This window comes from Netta rufina (assembly GCF_964035555.1).
Source record: "Netta rufina genome assembly, chromosome: 5".
Lineage (NCBI taxonomy): Eukaryota > Metazoa > Chordata > Aves > Anseriformes > Anatidae > Netta > Netta rufina.
Window position 1 is genome coordinate 40,027,604 of NC_140128.1, and position 20,430 is coordinate 40,048,033.

The following is a 20,430-nucleotide window of genomic DNA, read 5'->3' on the forward strand; positions in this document are numbered from 1 at the left end:
TGTCATGGCCAGAGTAAATATTGGCTTTATGTGAGCTTTCCTCACCCAAATGACTCAGATGTTCTCCTGAGGAGAGGCATCTCGGTAGCTTCAATCCTTCTCACATTTTCATGATCCAACTCATCCTTTGCCCTCTTCCATCATTCTGCTGCATTATCCTTAATGCTGAACTTTTCCTCTTCTCCCACCTGTTTGCAAACATCCATCATCCTGAGCATGCATGTTGGGCCGCCTTGGTTCTTCACCCAGTCATGACTTTCTGCCAGCCTTTTTCCATGTCCATGGACAGCCTGAATCCCAGCAAGAAGTGTTATCACCCCTCAGCCTGCAGAGAGATGTCACTTCCCCTCCATTTCTGTCACATCTTGTGCATCATTTCACCCAGCACCTGGTTCAAAGCCACCTTGTCCTTTGTCTAGAGAGACTTTGGTGCATTCACACTGGTCAGGTCACACCTGTGCTTTCCATTCCTTCACAATGGCTTTTCTGTCCTGCCAGCGTAGCCTCACTCATCCTGGTCTCCTCTGTGTGTCCTCCCAGTGGAAGTGGCCACACAGCTCCTGCCTCTCTCTTTTCAAATCCCCTATGGGGACGAATGCTTGGTATAAAATTGTCTCCCAGCACATTTTTATTTTAGCTGTTCTTTAACTTTAGGAAGCACTTGTGATCTACTGGAGTCATAGACACTGGGCATTTTCATTATCCTTCTGCCATATGTTGCACTGTAGATGGATATAGGACATGATAATGCTAATATGACAAGAAAACTTGCTGTATTAATAAAAACTGCTGAGGCACAAGGAGTGACGAGAGCTACCTACCCACAGATGTTGTAGATTCTCTCTGTCACATAAAGTCTTCAAATCAAGGCTGAAAGTCTTTTCAAGAGATGATCTATAACTCATCCAGAAGCTATTGGCTTGATGCAGAAATTATCTGGTGAAGTTTTGTAGCCTTTTTTTACGTTGAAGTTCAGGCTAGAAGATGGTGATGCTCCCTTCAGGCCTTAAAATCTTTGACTCCATGGAGCTCATGTTGTTAGTTGGATATGCTCCTTTTTCAAACAAACAAAACACAATCTTCACACATAAGAAGCTCCTGATGTCTATTCCAGTGTCCCATTAAGCATATTTTTTTTCTTTACATGCCAGTGTATTGATTTCTAAATAATCACTGGAGCTACAAAGTACAAGATGACAAGGCGATTATGGCACTTGTCATGGCCATCAGTAAATGCTCTCAGCTGGCAGCTGCTGGCTGAGTTACTGCAGCCCTGAGCAGGACTCTCCATTTCTGTCTGCCCTGAATTATCCCAGTAGTTTTGAGTTGCACTTCTTAACCCCTGGGTAAAATCCTTACCCCACTGAAGTCACAGGGACTTTGGTCAGCGGCACTGAATAGAGCCAGAATTTCGCTTTGCACAGCACTTCTTGTGATGTTTTGCTTTTTTCATGGCACCTCATCTCTCCTGACAGACACATCTGTATTTCCCCCACAGTTTGTCTCTGTGGCTGAGCCCCTCTGTTCGTGCTGTGTGGAGCACCCAGCTGCTGGGACCCCACCACACTGTGCCAGAAGCCATTTCCCTGCACTGCAGTTTTTCTGTGGCAAGGACAGAACCCCTCATGGCACATTTCCCCCAGCATCTTTCAGCTGGAGACATTGAGCAACTCTGCCCTGCTCAGGACAAGGGGTTAGACAGCAGCCCCATCACATCTGATCCCACATCCCCTTGCTGACAGCAGGCAGTGCTAGATGGGCAATGGGGCAACACCAGAAGTTTCTTGTCACTCTTTCCCATCCCCTAAAATAAAAGAGAATAATATGAAACAAAGAAATGTTTCCATTTATTTTTCAAACAAGCTTACTATGTAGGTATGCTCTTAACTGTTCTGGAGCAACCAAGCTTATTTTTACTCAGCCAGTTTCAGTTGCTTCTATTGACTGATCAGAGAAAAATAAAAAAAAAAAAATATATATATATATATATATATATAAAAGTGACCAGACAGGAACTATCCCAGGATACAAAAAAGTTTACTAAAATCCATTCAGTAGAGGTAACATTTAAAGCCAACTAAAACATAGCAAAGGGAAGTAATGGGACTTGACCTGGACAAACTAAATCAAGTTTCCATGAGCCTTCATAAAGTCTTGCTTGATCCATTTTGCTTGTTGGCCACCTCAGTAGCCTGTTTATTCTAGTACTAATTTTGGGGGCAAGGATGTGCTGCTCAGTTCTATATAATGTTCTGGCATATAAATACCACAGGACTTGTGCTAAGTATTTTCTCTGATGCATTGTCCTTTAACTGCATTAAGTGGTCCCCTTTCTTAGTTTGTGAGGAAGAGGAAATTTGGGAATCCATTTAATGGATTTCTCATCCATTTAATGGATTAATCCTTTCCATTGCCATGTAACAAAATTTTTTGCCTTGTTTAGCGGAAAGCCTGAGTCTGGGTTTGTGGGGGAAATACAGGGAGAGCCAGTTTTATTCCAGGGCATGGAGCCTTTCAGGAAAATAAAGATACAGGAAAACATTATCAGACCCAGCTTCTGTCCACAAGTGAATGTCTGTACAGGGGACAGTATACAATAAAAAGGGAAGTATCTAAAGCAACTTTCTAGCCAGTTGCTGGCTTGGATTGCATCCTACTGTATCCATCCTTGGTTCCAAACTTCAAGATTGATCTGAGCTAATTGGTGAGGAACCAGAGAAAAATAATGAGATGTCTAGAAAGCCTGGATTTCTTTGTTCTGGAGAGATAACTGAGGTGAGATACCATCAAGTCTTCAAATACATTTTAAAAATGCAGCAGTGATGAGCTGCCAAATTTGTCCATTTTATTTATTGAGAATCAGGTGAAATGGCTTAGTCTGTAACAAGACAGTAGGAGAAACTCTCTAACAATGTGAGAGTGTTAGGAAAGTGTTAGGACAGGATGCCTACCTCATGGGATAGGCATTAGTATAGGAGGACATTCAGAAGACAAAAGCCTTCTACTATGGTTGAAATCTAAAGATCAGAACTGGAAAGACAAGTGTTTCATTTTGGTTTTCCTAAAGGAAGCATCCTTGTTCGCCAGGCCCTGAGCATTGACTAAAGAAAAAATTATCTTGCCTATAAAATTTCATCAATAATCTTAAAGTTATAACACGATCACTAAATTATGCTGGGAAACCTAAGCAGCCTGAAGCTCCAGCTCTACGGAGACCTGCCCTTGTTCATGTCCTATGTTGATAATGGTGACAGGTCAAATTTCTCTGCCGTTCACTTTCTCACCACGGAAACAAGTTTGTGTTTCTTACTGGAAGAAGAAATCTAAGCAGGTAAAGGTCTATTCTTATGGATTTACCAAGTATCTTTCGCGAAGCTGGTTGTGAGAGAACTCAGTGCCTTCCGAGCTCTGGCAAATGTGCTTGGCTGTAACCCATCGCAAACAGTACCTGGCCTGGGAGTGTGCCGTGGGCTGGGTTTAACTTACAGAAGTACTCCTGGTGGGATTTTCCCTCCATTGCACCCACAAATTGGTTGGGGTTTCCGAGCTGTGGCACACAAAAACTCTCAAAATGATCTAACAGCATGGGCTCAGGGTGACACTGGGGGCTGCCACCACGTGTTACGAGCACGGGTGGAAAGAGACATCCCGGCAAGACAGCACCTGCTGGGGCAGAGCTGCTGGGGGCAGAGGCAGCTATTAGGAAGATGTGGGCTGGTATCACCTCTGATGTGTGGGTCTGGAGCTGCAGCACACATCCATGGTAGGACGGGGCTAAAAACTGGTTGTGGGATGTGGGATCACAAGAAAAACTTCTTCCCTGCAGCTGCTCAGCACCGCATCCTGCCTTCCCCTGCATCCAGAGAGCCCACCTCAGCCCCTGTGCTCCAAGAAGGACCAAGACCGTCCAGTGGCCTCCTTACTCGGAACCCCTTCAGGAGGGATTTTAATTCGTGTAAATGAGTGTTTTTAATTTGTTATACTGGCCTTTATCTCTATTACCATCTCATTTGCTTTTAAACCTAGTTTTGCCATCCTGACTGAATTCCATTTGATGCATTAGGAGTAATTCTCTTCCCAAAGGGTTAGACATTTTCTCTCCACATAAAAGTCGCTTATTTTGGATAAAGAGACGATTAGATTTATCTTTAATATTTTAATGGCAGCCAGGATTATTGGGTGGGCAGCCCCGGTTTCGGTTGTTGTTGGGGGATTAGACTCTAATAAACTCTTCAGATTGGGATTTTTTTTCTGTTTTGCACAAAGTACTTGTATTTATTTAAAAAAAAATTCACTTCTTTTTGAGTCATAAATTCCATTTGCTGTTTCCTATTAGTATTAAATCAAGTTGATTAAATTCGTAGTGACTATTTGCACATATATCTTTTTAATTTTAACATCCACTACATAAAATCTTTAATGGTGCAATTTGAAATACCTGCAACATACATTGCTATTGCTGTTTAAGCAGATGGAAATGAGGATCCCGAGACGGGGGGGAGGAAGGAGAGGAAGGGATTGAGAGATGGACAGACAGACGGATGTTTAAAAAGGGGTAAATTGGCTCCTCCCATCGCTTGTTATGGGGAAGATTTGGTGGGTTATAAAGAGTTGGAGTTTGGAAGGAGCGCCTTTCCTCTGACAGAGGTCACCAGCATCTCCGGTGAGCAAAAGGAGCTTGCTGCCCTCGCAGAGCCACAAGCCCAGCTCGCCTCCAGCCCTCCCAGCACCGGTGTCCCCAGAAGGAGGCATTTGCTCGCAGCTGATGCATGCAGGACTGGGCTGGTGCCAGCCCAAAGAGTGGGCTCCCCTTTGCCCCCCAGCCCCTGCACCCTGCTTTGGCTGTCATGGATCCCAGTGTAAGGCTAATCGGAAACTTGGTAATAGAATAAAATGTCAGCAAAGTAGAAATCAATAAGTGTTAATGCTCCAGGACTTTCACTGCTAGGCTCCCCTCTCTCGCTCCCCCCTCCCATGCCATCCTGTCCCTTTGATTTCAGTCCCCTCTCTAATCCCCACCTCATCAGCTCCGGGAAGGGCTGATCTGCAGCAGAAAATCCCTCATTCGGGGCAAAATCAGCTTAATTTGCAGCAATTTGTAGCAGGTCTTTGCTGGGATTTGAGTCTCAAATTATCCCGCGGGTGGGGGCTGCAGCCCCGTGCAATATGGGCAGAGATTTCCCCGCTCCTCCGTCGGCGGAGATTTGTCTGGGGAGTAATTACAGCCCAGAGCGGCCCCCCAGCCGCCGCTGCGCCCCTCGGCCCGTGGGGCCTGGCACCGGGCGAGCGGCCGAACACGCAGCCGCCCGGATTAGCAGCATTAGCGGCGGGCGCAGAGCCGCAATTAATCATTTGCTGGTAAATACAAGCGGGAGCCTCCTGCGGCTGCCGGGGCTGGCGGGAGGGGGCCGCTCGGCGTGCAATGGAGCAGTGAGGAAAGGGAAGGAGCGCACCCGGGGACCTTGTGGCCTCGGGACAGGAGATCAGAGCAGGCAACTTTCCTTCCGCTAATGCTGCTAATTACCGGCGGCAGCTCCGGCGTCGAGTGAGGAGGGAACCCACGTGCAGGGACCCCCGTTTGCCCTGGGGCCTGCTACCACCAGCGGATCCCCCATGGAGGTGGACACCAGCAGCTTCACCCAGGCCACTGGGCAGCAGTTGTGGAAATCTGCAGCTCTAGAGGAAAAGAGCGTGGACTAAGGGAAGCCCTAACCGTGACGGCACGTGTTAGGCAAGATGCTCCCTGACCAATAATGTTGATAGGAAGGTAGAAAGATGAGGATTTCCTCACCACACATGGGACCATGCGGTGGTGCCGGGCACAGGGGTCAGCTGTAGGGAGAGGGCAGGGTCTGGCCATCAGGCTGGGTTCACAGAAAACATCTCTTGCCATGCAGGCTCCGTGTCATTTCCAACAAGATGACAAAGCCAGTGGGTGGAGGTGGCTTTGGTCGTCACTACACACTTTGCTGTCATTTTAGCACATCCCTTGGCAGTATGTGACCTTCTCATTTTAAACAATAAAATTAGCTTGATGTAAAATCGGAATTATACCCATTAAATGAATTACAAACCAACTAATTAGTGGTTCTGAAAATTAAATAGGGAATCACCCACCAGTGGAGAAGCTTTGGAGACGGGTTGCCAAGAGATCATTTCTCGGTCCATACCGCTGCGTGACGTCTTTGTAGCGACTCGGAAGAAAATATGAAATCAATGCTGGTAACGATTCCTACTTGACATAAAAATTGGTGGTGTGATAAATAACGATGGGAGCAGGTCAGTTATACCAAGCAATCTGGATCACTTGGCAGGCTTTGCTCATTTGAACAATATGTGATTTTAATATAGCCAAATGCAAGATCATATATCTCCGAACAGAAAATGAAGGTCACAGGATGGGGATGCTGTCATGGGAAGCAGTAGCTGGGAGGAGGATGTAGGAGATGTGACAGATAATAAAGACTAAACATGGATTTTTGGTGTAATCCGCTGCATCATAACTATGCACTTCCTGGATGTATAGGCAAAAAAAAATATTAAATACCAGGATGGGGATAGTATTGGCCTCCCAAGACCACAGCAAATTATTAGTGTCCATTCCTAGTGTCTATACTTCCAAAAATAACACCAAAGAACTGGAAACTATTCAGACAGGACCTTCAGGAGCAATCTATGGGATGGAAAACCAGCCGTAGTGAGAATGAAGAAGCTCAATCTATTCAGCTTGTTAGGAAGAAAATTAGGAGGTGGCTTGGTCAACCTCTGTAAGTCGTTAGGAGAGACACTTTCTGAGGGTGGAAGGTTCTTTAATTTATTAGATAAAGGCGTAACAGGATTCAGCACTGGAAGGTCAAGCTAACTAATTCATAATTAAATTAATTAATTTAATTAAATATACAAATTAATATAAGGCCTGGATTTTTAACAGTGAAGATAATTAATAGAGTAGGCCAGACAGTTTTTAAAGAGCTTCTTGTTGGAAAAAGCTGATGGAAATGTTTGGGGGTTTGACAGAAAAATAGATAGTTTCTTATAGAAATTCCTACAGCAATATATTTTGAAACAGTTTGTTTTAGAAAATTGTTCTGAAATGTATTTTCTCATGTTAATTTATGCATTCTCATTTTATATCATTGTACTATTATCACACTGTATCATGACAAATCGTTGAAATCTATTTTCATTTTAATTTTCAAACCGCTAAGCGCGTTCACTACATAGTACTGAGTGAATACCAAATTGATGTAAAATTCCATCATTATAACAGAGCAGAGGATCTTCGTGCTGCCAAAATTGTGAATTATTTGATAGGGAATGAAGTTTCTGATGACTTTAATGATTCTAAAACATAATGATTCTAAAAATATAAAAAGTGAACTATTTCAGTTGTCCATCGTGGTTTGCTGCCAGCAATAGGTGTGTGTGTACTGCAGGCAGTGCCTCTCATCTGCTGACCTGTCAGCACAAAGTGCAAGGCCAGTACAAAATATGACACAAACGAAGTTATAAGACAGCACTTTAAAGTTACAAAGTTAATTCTTGATGGAGTGAAAATATCTTAAAATGTTAAAATTTCCCACAGTATCAGGAAATCTGATTTACAGCTGCCTCTAGTATACAAGCACTGAAACTCTTTACCTAAGCAATGTTCTTTCGGTTTTAAGCTTTCTAAGATGCATGCTTCAGCATGGACAAAATTTACAGGTTTGGCACAAGCTGGACTGGGCAATTGAAGAGTCTATCTAGATTCAACATTTTGGATCTAGAGTGCATTCTGGATTCAAGGATGCCAATGGTCTGCATTGCTATGCTTTGCGTTGGGCAGGGGTCTCACGGGATGGACACTTGTGTCCTTTTGGATGAAGCTGGATGGGAAGGTGATGGAGCCCTCCCCAGCACACTACAGCTGCAAAGGGGTGTTCAGTCCATGGGGACAGAGAAGAGCTAATCCAAAGAAATCACCCCAAATACCTGCCGTGGGATGCCAGGTGTCCAAAACCAACTGTTTCAGATCTCCTCTTCTTTCACTGTGCTAGGGCTGGTATAGCTAGGGCTGCTTTCGATGCTTCCTGGCTTCCTCTAATGAATTAATAATCTGTGGAGCAGGCAGAGACTCAAAATGCTGTACTGAAGCCACCAAACCAACAGGGAGTGCATTCATGGGAATTCAGGGTGCAGGGACAAAGCCAAAAGATCCCTCAGCCAGGTGACCCCACGATGGTGTAATCAGGTGATACCATGAAAGCCCACCTTTTGGTCAGCATGGATTTCTGAAAACACCACAGTCTCACTGTCCAGGCTCTTTACAACCCTCCCTAGAAGAATTAACAGACAGTCTGGGAGGGGGCAAGCCTCTCTCAGTGCTGCTGCTGTGATGGCACATGTGACTGTGGTGGCTGCTTCCCCAAAGCCACCAAGGGAAGTTGCTCAGACACCACAGGGACAGGTACAGCTCTGCACTGAGATGTGTACTATCCACATCTCCTGAATGGTGGGAGGGAGCTCCCCATGAAGCTGGCAATGACCAAATGACCCAGTTAAGAAAAGGCTTTTGGTCTGCCAAGCAGAGGTAGAGCTGAAGGAACGAGCTGGGACATTGGCATGGTTTTTAGTTGAGGATGGGCTGAAGAAACACCAAAGTACAAAGTACTCTCCTTGTGCTATGGCACTGCCCTTGGTCTTCAGACTCCCAGCAAAAACCTACATGGAAAAACAAAGCTGAACATCACTCAGGGCTTTACAACACACTCTTAGATTTGCTGTAAATGAACATCCTTTCCCTGAAAACCTCTTTAACAACCATCAGCATAAACAGCTTCAAACTGAAGTTCCTCCAGAGGTTAATAACCATTAGAAAAACACATACCAGAACCCTGATGGAAACAGTGAAAAAATGGGGGAATAAACAGGTACAGTGTGTTAAGGGGTTGATTTTGCTTCCAGTTCACACATCGCCTGACATAAATCTAAACCTGGGAAAATTAACATTAGAGAAATATTTCAGTAATCTCTTTAACTTTGAATCTCTGCAACAGAAATACGAAGGTGCATAGCACTTTCATGTGGGCTTCAGAGATGGAGTTATAAAACAAATCAAGACACTTTTTTCAAAATATAAAGCATTAATATACCTTCACTAACTATGGCTTGTCTTGCATTAACCTGAGGGGCAGATTTGCTACCTCTCCTCGTATTATCATATTGAACAATACTCAGAGAAGCCAACGGAACTACTTGTGAGTAAAATATTACTCAAAAAGTAAGACTATCAAAGCCAAATCATATGTAAATAATATCCTTCAAAGCCTACTGAACACATCTCCTAGCTACAGAGCGCTAACATTTTAATTATCAAAATACAAAAATGCTCACTGCAAAACCCCAAGAGTCCAAAGTTTTTGAATTAAGTCCATAAAAAATAAATATATTAGGTTGAAAATTATGGAAGGTTTTAAATAATGTATTAAGCTTCTTTTTTAAGCACCAGAATGCCTCCAGTTTGTGTTATCAAACCCTCTTCTGCAGCATTGTTGGTAGAAACACTTTCTATTAAAAGCTGAAATTCTCTTGTAATCCCTTGATTCAGAGAGCTGGCTCATCATGAAAAACCACAAATACAGTGAGATGCAAGACAACATTGTATAGTTTGGCAACAACATAGAAATTGTAATTAAAGAATTATTTTGCTTGCAGTGACCTGTAAAAGAGATATGTTACCTTAACAAGACCATGATGAGCTTCCTTTAGAGGTGGCAATCCACCCTGAACTAAAAAAATATGGGCCCTGTAATTCCAGCACTCATACAGCCTAGCTCATCCTATTTGCAAATATGCTTGAGGGTCAGGGTAGATTTTGCAAAGGAAAGAAAAAAAAAAAAAAAGGTAATTGAGCCAGACTGCATGTTACTGAAACAACAAAGTAAATCTTCGCATTTACATTTGTGTTAACAAATGGATATAAATGGCAGGGCAATATAAACTGTACACATTTCATAGAAAATTGTTTCTGTTACTTTTAAAATGGCTCTTTTCTGTTTTTGTTTTTGATGCTAACTTTGTAAAATGTTTGCTGGCTGTTGGTGCAGCTGCAGCTTTAACTAAGTTCTAACATCAAAATCCTTTCTGTCTAGAAATGTATTCCTTTGCCAAAGAAATAAAAGGTACCTTAAAGGGTAAAACAACCTCCAACAGCCACTACAGTGCTAGAGAGACCTCAGCAAAATGATCTGCAGCCCATTATATGTCATTTTCTGTCCAGGTTTTGGACCTTTTGTCTCTCCAGCCTCTGTACCTCCTCAGTAGGGGCAGCTGGGGTTACCCTCTCCAGCTGCACAAAGCCACTCCAGGTTCCTGCAAATTCAGCAGTTCCTGTAACACCGGCAGCACAGTCTTTACCTAAGCTAAGGAAGTCTGTAATAATTAAAAAGACGGAGAATGGATCAACATAACACTAAAAGAAATATCTTCTTAAAGTTTTCTTTGACTACGTGGTATAGGAGGTAACAAAAACACCAGCACACAAGGTGTTATTTATATCAAATGATTTGTACTGAATTACATTCATAGGATGCTCAGATGCCATGGTAATGAACACAGCATAACTATATGCAAACACTTCCATGTACAACACTGCTCCATCTAAAAATTTTGGAGCCTCTGCTGTTCTTGGACCTTCTTCCTTCCCTGTTAGCTCATACCTCTCTGCAGCACAGCCAAGGTCTCAGCCTCCAACTCGTGTGCAAGTGCTGCTGAGCCTGCTCTCGATCACACCAGTTTCTATGATTCTGGCCAGATCATAGTACAGACATGGCTTGGGAGTGTGGGTGTAAAATGATGGTGGAGGAGCACAGGAGCTGGCTGAGGTGACTTTCCAAATACTGCAGCAGTCCTTGAGAAGGGACCCATTTGTGGGCTGCTTTTGCAGGAAGAAGCACTTACTGCAGATGGCGTAGTGATGAGAAGAGGGAAAGGTGGACCTACAGGTATGAGCAGTGCTCTTACGGGCAATGTTTGAAGGGGCAGCAGAGCTTTTAGCTCAGAAACAGGGCAGCAGGAAAGAGAGATTCATTCATACAGTGAGCCAAGACTGAAAGATCAAATATCTAGTACCTCAGAATGGGTAGATGAGTCCATGATAGTGAGTATGTTTGGCTTTTCAGCTTCTTTTTTCTTGTAAAAGAATGCTTCTCAAAGCCATATCTGTAATTATCATTGCCCACATACACCAGCATCTGTGCTGAACTAGGTGGTAATTTGACTTAAGTTGTTAACTGATAATTTCAAAATCATATCAGGAAATTACTTGAAAGAAACAGTCTGCTCCTGCTCAACAATGAACATCAACAAATGACTTTTTTTTTTCCTTGTTCTAGTTTACAGGAGGAGTTTTTTGTTATTCATCTTTATGCCACTGCAAGTCAATAGCAAGTGCTGGGGGCTCTCTCTGGGAGCCACAGATGATGTAGGTGGGTCATAGCTGGGATGGAGCTCCGGTAAACATGGCATGGGACAGCGGAGGAGACCCACAGAGTATTTGGGTAGCATGGTATTGTATTTTTTGTATTTTGTTTTTTTTTTGAGAGGAAAGAATATCACTGAAAAATAAACCCATGAGTTTCCTGGAAGTCTGGGCATGCCTCTCCAGGGATGCTGTGCTGACACCCCTGGTGGCTTGGGGGCTTGCTGCTGGTTCTTCCTGGTGCAAGAAGAGGAGATGGAGGCAATTTGCTTCTTATGGTTTTATTAAATGCAGCACACTGTAGAAATCACTCTGCACAACACCAGAAGACATAGGGAGGGAAGCTCAAAAAGAGTCTGGATTTGGTACCACCAGAAAAAGGCAGAGGTTCCAAAATTATTGAAGAGAAAAGTGAGAGTATAAAGGCACATCATTAACATGGCTTGAAAGACAGGACCTTAATGCAGATGAAAGCTTTTGTTGGTCGGCCCCTGGCAGAACATCCCCAGCTAGGCGGGTGTATCAGCGGCCGGGGGAGCTTTAACTCGGTTGATGTAGGCTTGTATAATCGGGAAGAGAAAGTGGAGAGAAGGCACAGGAGGGATGGAGACAAAGCAAGAAAAAGAAAGAAGAGAGAGGAGAAAGAGGAAAGAAAGGACAGAGAAAAGGGAAAAGGAGAAAGAGAGGAAATTGAGGGGGGGAAGAAGAGAAATGGGGAAGGAGAGCAAGCGAGACTATTTCTATAATTACTGTGGATTGGCTCGGATTAAGGGCAACTAGCTGTCTCTTGGTTTTTCCTTTTTATATAACAACTAATCTCCTTCTAATCAGTTATTATTAAATTATATTCCATTTTTAATTCATTCACAGATCATTGGTGGCACAATTCGGACATCTGGACAGATAATTGAATAGAGATAATTTATGTAAATGAGGAACAGTTGTGTACAGAGGTGGGGGAGGGGATATTTGGGCTCCTGAGGCCGGCGACCTAATGAGGAGCCTCCAAGAGCTGTCCACGCTCCCTGGGAGGACCCAGGTGCAGGGGGAGATGCTGTGGATATTTGGATATTGTATGCTGGATATTAACACATGTACAAGAGGGCATTGTGCCCGAATGCTCTCACTTGACCCAAGGGACCAACCTGTATCAAACATCGCTTCTCCCGAGGGTCAAGACACTGGCCAAATCGCCAGCCAGCTGCCAAACCTAGAACATCATGCAGAACTCATCCTAACCCTGGGGACTATTTCACAGAATCATAGAAGGGCCTGGGTTGAAAAGGACCTTAAAGATCGTCTAGTTTCAACCCCCCTGCTCTGGGCAGGGTTGCCAACCACTAGAGCAGGCTGCCCAGAGCCGTGAGTGTTTCTTACTCCCCAGATTGCCTCTGTGCTCTTTGACAGAGATGGTCAAATCCTTCATTGCCTGTCCTGAAACCTGAATTCATGTCACAAGGGAAAAACTTGTCATGTAGCCTTCAAAGAGAGCCATCACGATCAAAGTAAGAGTTGAGCACCTCAGAGAATCTGGACTAAAACACTATGTCAGCAGCAGTAGGAAAAACATCCCACAAACTTCTATATATTGTCATCCATATGGGAACTCTAAGAATTAGTGAATCTGAAGCCAAATCTCCTGAGAGACAATAATGTGGCAATGGCATTTATCAGCCCCAGCATGAATGTCTGCAGTGCAGGGAGCCCACATTCAGCAATTTCCCATTCTCGTCAGAGGGGATCTAGTCAACAGGCTCAATGAGCCTAGGGCAAAACTCATCTTACCTGGAAATAACTGCCCATGCTGAATTAGAGGAATTACATCTCCATTGCCTTTATTGACAAGATCGGTATTAACCATAAAGGTAGTCCATGAGATTATTATTGACTACGAAGGTAATCCATGCCTAGTTCTGGTGTAGGCATCTGAAGTTAGGTGAGATGGATCCCACCCTAAGGGAGAAGAGATATTGTTCTGCTTTTGCAGTAATGGAACAGCACAAATGCATATTCCTGTGCTCCAGAATGATGGTGAAGATTAAAAACAAGTTCTTACTTGGGGCTGCAGTTGTATTATTTTTCTGCTATCTTTGCATACCACAGAGCTAGGTGCTGAAGAAAAAAGCATGATAGATAAATTTATCTTCCAAAGGGGGAAAAGAATGCTGGACTCAATTGCTATGGCAAAAATCTAATTTCCGTCACTCTGTCACAACAGGAAGAATTTTGCTGTGCATACTGAATTGTCTTAGCATTATGGAACTGTTAGGGAGCAACACGGATGCATTCAACTTGTGGGAAAACTACTCACAAGATTTGTTTGACAAAATAAATTCAGGTTGAATTGCCAAGGACACAATCCAAATGAAATTAAACTGGTTCAAGTGACCTTCTTGCCCACTGTCTGAAATACACTGGGCTTTGTTCAGCTCTGTGGTTCATTTTGTTCTTTTACTGTTGGTTCTTTTACTATCTTTAGTAAATTCACTTTTCAGGTCTGTTCTTGAACTTCTAATTAGCAAAACATGAAATTGCCCCTGGGAAAATTATTGTGAATCTTCAGATAGAAGTTATCAATGAGAATGAGAATGCAGCCAGATGACTGTAAATAATAGGCTCTGAGCATAACTGCCAGGCAGGGACAGAAGCTCTCCAGCTAGAGGAATTTAAGTCTGCCCTTCTTAAGGTCTTAATAAATGATCAAGAAAGCAGCCCGAGCTGCATATTAATGCCACTTGCAGATACTACAGAGTTAGAAAAATTTGTGTCATTGGGGGACAGAACCAGAATGCTGTGGCAAAGAGAACACAGATGACATGACATAGATGACTCAGCAAACTGTCATAGGGGAAAAATTCCAGATCCAAAATTATTTCTGAGAGACAGATGAGTGTACAGTGAGAATGGCTGAAAATAGTAAGAGTTTGGCGTGTTGACAATGTACATTTGCAATATTAGAAAGCTCTAAATAAGATCAAGACAGGTACGTGTTCAGAAACATGACAATGAAGAGCAGCCCATTAATGCTATATTGCTGTAAGGATAAGATTCAAATTTTCTGTACAGATTTACGCATTTGTTTTTTTAAAGAAATACCAACAAACTGCACAGAGTCTAGAGAAGAGGCAAGAAAATGAATGGGAATTTGTGGTTTTGGTCTGCAAGCATAGATGTGCCTGGCTTCCTTAAGTGATAACTAAGGGGAGGGGAGTAGCAATCCCTCTGATGGATCCTGGAGAAGGCATCTGCACTGTGGCAACTCATATACCACATACCATGTCCTGTCCCCACACTCCTCACCTACCTGCCAACCTCTTTGACATTTTCCTGCAGTCTTCTGTGTCTTTCCTGATACTGCTCTTCCTTAAGCATACTTGGTGGTGCTGAATGTTGTGGGGCCTCAGAACATTTCTCCTTGTGACCATTAAGCCATTTTGGCTGCTGCTAATTCCAAGTTCCCTGTAGTCTGTTAGGAAAGGACTATCACATTTTTTGTTTGTTTTTAATTGTATTTCAAAATATTCATCCCTCTTTTCTGCTGTAGTAGAAAAGCTTCTTAAGAAAGGAAGCCTTGTTATGCTTCCTAAGTGTATCCACTTTGGAGTAGTGCTTTTCCTCTGCAAACTTATTCAGTAGCCAAACCTTCTTGACATTTATCTCTATTTCATCTCCAGTTTCACTCACTTCATCATGGACTTAGTCAACTGCATTTTCCCACAGGAGCAGGTGGGCCGTGATGAAAATGCAGACTCGAACATAATTGACTCTGAGAGAGCTTTGAAGACCAAAGCTAATATCCTGGCTTGGCAGGCAACGAAATGTGAGACTCATCACAGATGCCGGAACAAAATGGTGAGCTGCTCACAGTGGCCCGAAGAAAGATGGAACCTGGGAATGTGTCCACCTTTCAGCCCAGATTAAGGTGGAAATGTGTCCAAATTAAGTTTCAACACCTATCTGGCCTCTTCCTGATCCTGCTCGTGGTCCATCACTCATCCCAAAAGAAAGTACAAAATGCTCCTCAGATGGGTAAGGCTGTATAGAGCAGAAACGCACAGAGCCAAGGAAAGAAGGTGACAAAGGACAAACATATAGATTGAAAGAATACGGGAACAGAGGGAAGTGAGCAAGGAAAATCCATTGCTTGAGGTGGGCACTCATTCCAGCAAGATAGATTTTTACCCTCAAAAGATTTCCCAAAGAAAAAGTTTGTTCATCTCAAGGGTTCAGTTGTCTCTCAGGTCTCCATCCTGTTATCCTTCCTAGTTAGTAAATATACGTTGGTGTGTTAGTGAGGAGAGCAGTGATGTGGTCATCAACCCAGACAATGCCAAAACTGTGCCGAAAACACCAACCAGAGTCTCACCAGTACTGATTAGAATGAAAGACAATTTCCAGAGGTCTTGACAGCTGTAGTCTTGTTTATTTCTCACAGTATGAGGTATGCTTTTTGCATCAGCATATTTTTGACTCTTTTTTTTGGAAGAATTGCAGCCTAACAAGTTCTTTTCCAACTCCTGTTTATACATTTATTTATTTTTTTCTGCATCACTGATATTCTTTGCATGGTTTCTTACTATGTTTTTTTTCAATCACTTTCCCCATTTGCCAACATAATTTTGAATGCTACGCCTGTCCTCCAGTGTACTTAGAGCACCTTCCAGCTCTGTGTCTTCTTGATGTGCCCACTCTCTTTTGTCAGCCATGTTGTTAATTAAATCACTGTATGGAACCAGATCCAGAATAGATCTTTGTGGAGCATTTCTCAATACATCCTTTACCGCTGAAGACCATTTGCTAAGCATAGTTTTCTAACTAATTTTGTACCTATCTAACTAGTTTTTGGTAATTTATATTCCTCTAGCTTACTTATAAGGATTTTTTTTTTAAAGGAGACTAAACAGCTTACTGAAGTCAAGATACAAAACGCTTTGTGCTCCATCTTTATCTATAAGACCTGTTGCCTTTCCACAGGAGAAAATGAGAGTAACTAACTGGAAGGGACTGATCCTTGACAACTCCATGCTGAATGCAATTGACTGTCCGACTTTTTCTTTGAAATAACTTTCAAAATAACTTGGATATTTATTTCAGAATTTTTCATGGGAATGGTAATTAAGCTGGTCAGTCCAAAATTACCCAGCACCTTTCTCTTTGCCTTTTAAAGAGTAATGTCTGTTTTGTCCTTTTGTAGTTTTCCTGTACAACCACATCTTTACAAGTTCTGGAAGACAGCCACTAGTGATTCTGAGGCTGCTGTAGCCAAATCTCTAAGTACCTACAGTGAAGCTCTTTACACCCAATAAATCTGAATGCATCTAACTCAATAGTATGACCTTTACTATATTCTTCCCTTATTTTAAGCCAAGATCTTACCTCTTTATCACTATTATTAGTTTCACTAATATTATCCTCTGTCAATACTTTTCACTCCCTGTTGAGCAGTGATCCAATATTTTGCTTAGTCTTCTTCTTGCTACTAATGAATTTACAGAATGACTTCTTGTTCCTCTGAATGATCCTGCTGCTTGCAAACTTATTTTTATGCTTGGTCTCTTAGATTATGTTCTTGCATGCTCCTGGTGTTCTTTTGTACTCATCATTTTTGCTCTAACCTACTCATCTTCTGCATCCTTCCTTCACTGGTGTGAGGTCATGGGGAAATCATGACTTAACCAGGCTCTTTTAAATTATTTTTTTCTATTTTACCAGGAAACAACCTCCTCTGGAGCAGAAGAGGACAGGTGGCTCAGATAAATAAGGCTGGTTCTGCATGACCTTGTTGTTCCAGTGAACGGAAGTTAAAGAGTAGGTTGCAGGTTGGCATTTGGATGAGGAGACGGCAGAGGTACGGAAATGCAGCAGAGCTGTTTTTTCCACAGTCGTGTTGGTTATCTAAGCAACTATTTAGAATGCTATTAAAGATCATGACTGTAACTTCAGTGACATTCATGTGAAGGCAGTGTACGCTGGATCCTTACTCTCGGCAGCCTGAGATGTTACCCTGCTACTCCAGTCTGGGTGAAGCTGGTTGGTCTAAACCTTCCTCAGTCCACCAACAGTGCCAGGGCAGTGTGAGGGATACGAGACTGTGCTTCTGTGCTGCAAGCAGTCCCTGCTCTGCAAGGCACCCAGGGACATCGCTGGGACCCTGTCACCTCTTGCTATGCCACCACCAAACCCTCCTGTATGCCTGCTCCTCCTGCACCCAACCTCAGCAGAGCAGAGGGCTGAACACGCAGGCAGAGGGCTGTCCCCAAAGCTGCCCCGTGCCTGTGCCTTCTCCACCATCCCAGCCCTGCTCCCCTTGCCCCTTTATAGCCCACCTTTTGTCCTGACAACAGGTCCTCCTCCTCCTTGCATCATGAGGGCCTACGCAGACAGCTCCCCTCCCCACGCTCCTCATTAACACCCCTCCAAACAGACAGGCACAGACACCACCAGCAGCTCCTTTCCCCTCCAATCCCCTCCCCTTCCCTTCCATAATCTATCTACATATTAAAATGAGTTTGTCCCTGATTTACATGCGTAAGAAGGGATGTAATAATGAGGACGTAGATTAGAAGATTTAGCACAATCGTTTGTGTAGATTGTGTCCCATCAAAGGGCAGCTCTGACGAGCCGAGATTAAGGAGCAAACAGCTGCCGCTGGAATTCAGTCCATTTGTTTGTTTGCTGTTTTCTCTCTTGACTCCAGCAAACAGTCTCATTAACATGCAAGTGATTTGCCCCTTAAGCCTTTTCCTGTTTATTATTGGGGGAGTTGCTTACGAGGGCTTTGTAGAGTCCCTGGCCCAGTTCTGAGAGATCGACGTGCAAATCAAGATTAAAATGGGAAGTAATTAAAAACAAAGAAGGGGGCACGACACCTTGGTTCCCTCTTCCCTTTGAGGGGTCTTAAAGTTAGGGCACCGGGAGAAGACACACAGAGTGACAGCAAAAGGAGCACTGCCCATCAGGCCTGTGCACGTCCTTCTCAGCCACAGCACCAGGTTCTCTCTTTCTCCTGCTCTCCTCTGCTCCCCCCTCTGCCTCCTCCCTCCCCGAAATGTCTGGCTGTCTGCTAAACTCATTTGCAGCATTTGCTTCAATGGTCTTGTTTGGCGGCACCTTCCATATGGCACCTGCTTGCTCCCCGCAATGGTCTCAGGCCGCTGGGCCCGTCTCCAAGACCGTGGGTGGAAGGAGCTCCTGTGTTCCCACCCCACATGGACTAGCACCTGCATGTGCATGTACCCTGGCCTGAGACCTCCACATTTTCTGCTCTGTTAGAGGTGTTGTCACCAACAAGCGTCGTGTCCCCACCGCTAGTCTGCGGTAGGTGAGGGACTCAGACACGCAGGGACCATGCAATGGCTGTGCTCATGGGCATGGCTGGTGAGGTGCCTCCTCCCCAGCAGCCTTCCAGGAGTCCCTGGAGCAACTGGGAACAAAATGGCATGGCACCTGTCCTTCAAGGCACACGAACTCAGCTGGGTAGATAGGGCCCAGAGCTGGTGCTGGTATCCTCAGCACCTTTGAGGTGGTACTCTGAGCATCGCCTCAAAGAGCACTTGACACAGAGCACCTAGGCTGCTCTGTCCCTTTCAGTTTAGGGTTTTAGCTGCCAGGCTCCAGCTGGACCCTATCTGAAGGTGGCTTTCCTTTGAAGGGAAAGCAGTGGTTGCACTTCCATGCTGCCCACCAGCTGAGTCCAGCGCACTCTATCTGCAGCCAGCCAGGGATACTAACCATGAAGAACAGCACAAAAGGCATCCTGGTCTGAGAAACTGCCACATAAATCCCCTGAAAATCAAGCAGCCCTTTCTCTTCATTTATCAGAATGCCTGCTGTGTCTTCGGTAAGACAAGTAAAAATGTAATGAAGCCTAGAAACTTGCTCTGGGAAGCAGTAATGGTTATTGAGTGCACATCTACACAGACAAGCGTGGACAGATGTGGGTTTGCTCTGCCTGCCCTGCCAGCTGTGGCGTGGAGCTGTGCTGGAGCACCTCCACACCCAGCCCCAGGTCTTGGTTCTCCTCCATGAGGAGGCTGCTCATCAGGTGCAGCCATATGACACTGAACGGCTGTGAGACTTGTGACCCTCTTTCATCGTCCGTTGACTGCTTTTTTAAGGGCCTGATGTTGACAAGTTACTGCACACCCTTCATGGTGCCCAGAGCCATCAGGAGCTGGGGACAGCCAGCCCACTCTAAGCTAGCACGCAGTCCTGATGTTCCTGGCAGAGGGGCTGGCTGCTGTTTCCAGCGAGGTTACCCAGTTATCGCTGAAGTTATTTTCACGCATGAACGAGGAGAGACTGCAGCACTGCAGATACACGATTGCAGATTGCATTGTAATGAACAGGCATAAGAGAATCAAGATGCGCATTAAAAGCACTTTTCAGCCCAAGTGCTTTATTTTTATAATCTTGGGGTAGAGCCGCACAATTAGTCAGGAAAAGCTCACGCTCCACGCTGCTCCAATTAACTATCGAGGCCAGAGAAGCCCACGACTTCCCTAGGACTGACCATTTACTGCAGCACTTCCACTAAAATCCTTTCTGCTACCAGTCAGGGCAGAACAGCAAGAAATGCCTGAAAAAAATCGCTGCCAGCCACAATATTAGTGTGGTGCAGAGCGAGCCAAGGCTTCTGTGGGGCTGTGAAGTAAGCATGGTGTGTGTCACAATTCTTACAAACACCCAGTATTTCATACAGTCACAATGACTTGTAGGGAATTCCCTACTGCTGTTCCTAACTCACTGGTCAAAATTAATGAAATAGTTACAATTTTACTTTGAAACTAAGAAAAGGGAATGGCCTTGTTGATCACCCAGCTTTATTCATGTTAGTCTGGAGAGTGCCAGGGGGAAGAGTGTTCTTCCTGCTGTGGCACTACCTGCAGGACAGCAGGGTCTGATAGAGCCAGACTGGGCAGTGCATTTCAATGTCAGGGCTATGACAGAAATACCTTTTCTTTTTTTCT